This window comes from Vulpes lagopus, chromosome 7 (assembly GCF_018345385.1).
Source record: "Vulpes lagopus strain Blue_001 chromosome 7, ASM1834538v1, whole genome shotgun sequence".
Lineage (NCBI taxonomy): Eukaryota > Metazoa > Chordata > Mammalia > Carnivora > Canidae > Vulpes > Vulpes lagopus.
Genome location: NC_054830.1, coordinates 51,497,639 through 51,499,769, shown reverse-complemented (window position 1 = coordinate 51,499,769; position 2,131 = coordinate 51,497,639). Strand labels below are relative to the sequence as shown.

Sequence of the window (2,131 nt, the reverse complement as noted above, 5' to 3'; positions counted from 1 at the left end):
CGTTCCTGCCTCGGGTTGACACAATCCTGGCCAAGAGCAAAGACGCTTGACAGTTTTTGTCAGCAGGCAAAACTTTTTAGAGGGCTGTTGGCAAGCCTGCGTGTCTTTATAGGGCCACTCATAGACCCCCTCCGGCCTCTCCCCCGTGCTGACTGTTGAGTCATCTGCACACGGCGGTGAGAAAACTGCTCTGCAAAGCCTGCAGCAGACCCTGACAGATCCGGAGACACTTGCCCTCACTCTGCAGCTCCTGGCTCCAGCCCAGGGGCACTGCTCATCCCACTTCTAAGTTCCAGAACGCGCCCCCCAACACATTCTTCTTTACTTAAATTTCTTTGTTTTTACCTAAATTAACTGGAATCAAGCCTCCCTGTCTCAGGCCAAATGGTGCTTTGGCAAGCCTTTCCACCTTATTACCCAGGCTTCTCCTTGCCTGGGCTGTGGGTTCCTTGGCAGGATTATTGCTAGGGTAGACTCTGTCTCTCCAACCTTGCTGACACAAGGACCTGCAGAGAATTCCAGTGGCCTGAATGGAAGATGTGAGCTTTGGCACAGCTTTGGGGTAGTGCCTTGCCTTTTAGGAAATGCTGGCTGGTGGGTGGGAAGCGGAGTTCCACTTTCCATCCCAACCCATGTTGAAGACCTGGCTCCTCTTGAAGTCCAAAGATACCCTCTTTGTCAGTTAAAAGTCCCACTTCCTTTGTTCTATTTTGATTCTCACCACTAATGAGAGAATTTTTTGGATAGTTGGGAGTCCACTTGTTTTCATTCTTCCCGTGGTCTAATCTAAGAGTCACTAAACCACAGCCTGCAACCCCCCCACACACACATCCATTCCACTTGGTTTTATAAATAAAACTAGGCCACCACCACCCGCCATCCACAGTCATGCCATAGCACGAGTTCTCTGTGGATGTGACCTGTGAAGGATGCTCTAACGCCGTCAGTCGGGTGCTCAACAAGCCGGGAGGAGTTGAGTTTGACATTGACCTGCCCAAGAAGAAGGTCTGCATCAACTCTGAGCACAGCGTGGACATTCTGCTGGAGACCCTGGAGAAAACAGGAAAGGCCATTTCCTACCTCGGCCCCAAGTAGTGAGGGCCTGGACCCCTGAGCCCTTGATGGACCAAAGGGAGCAGGATGCTGATCCTCTCCTGCCTTCCAGACAGACCTGGGGCCTGGCAGTCCTGCTTAGCGATGGCAGTTCCTGACAGAGACCCTCACTTGCCCCGCTCCTCCCTAGCTTCCCTGTAATAAAGTTGAACCACGTTTGCTGGATAAATAAATAAATAAATAAATAAATAAATAAAATTGTATTAGGACACAGCCAGGCTTATAAATTTGTTTATTGTCTGTGGCTGTTTTCACACTACAAGAGCCAACGTGAGACATTGTGACAAAGATCGTGTATTGGCAAGACCAAAATATTTGCTATTTGGTCCTTTACAGAGTTTGCAAACCTCTTAATTCCTCTACCTGGCTGCCCCCAGCATGATCTCTCAAGCCTCAGACGCAATCACACCATTGTTCAAAGCAAAAACAAGGGGCACTTGGGTGGCTCCGTGATTGAACATCTGCCTTTGGTTCAGGGCATGATCCTGACGTCCTGGGATTGAGTCCTGCATTGGGCTCCCCACAGGGAGTCTGCTTCTCTCTCTGCCTGTGTCTCTGCCTCTTTCTGTGCGTCTCTCATGAATAACAAAACAAAAACAAAAAAACTCAAAATCAACAGTCTGTAAACAGAACTCCTTGGCATGGCTCTACCCAACCTGTCCACATTCCCTTCCATCCCTCCTATGCACCCTTCACCTCTGCTGTTGCAGAACTTTGACATCAACAGTTACACCTTTGTCCATGGTGTGCCTGATGCCTAGAATGCCCTCCCACTTTCTCTATCTGCCAAACCTCTAAACATCCTTTAACACCAAATTCAAATATCACCTCCCCTGTACCCCCTTCCTGCATGCCCAGCAGAATTAATTGCTCCTTCCTCAATGCTCCCATAGCTCTTTGGATAGATGTGTGCCATTGTATTGACCAAACGGGATTGCATGATGTGTTTATGTGTTTGTCTCCACCACTAGACAATGAACTACTTAGAGATCAGGGACGTTGTCTCAGTGTCTTTCTG

At 48.9% G+C, this 2,131-nt stretch overlaps 1 pseudogene; it reads left to right on the top strand.

The window, feature by feature from the left end:
• Positions 1–888: 888 nt before the first annotated feature.
• On the top strand, positions 889–1,272 carry LOC121496149 (annotated as a pseudogene).
• The last annotated feature ends 859 nt before the right edge of the window (positions 1,273–2,131 follow it).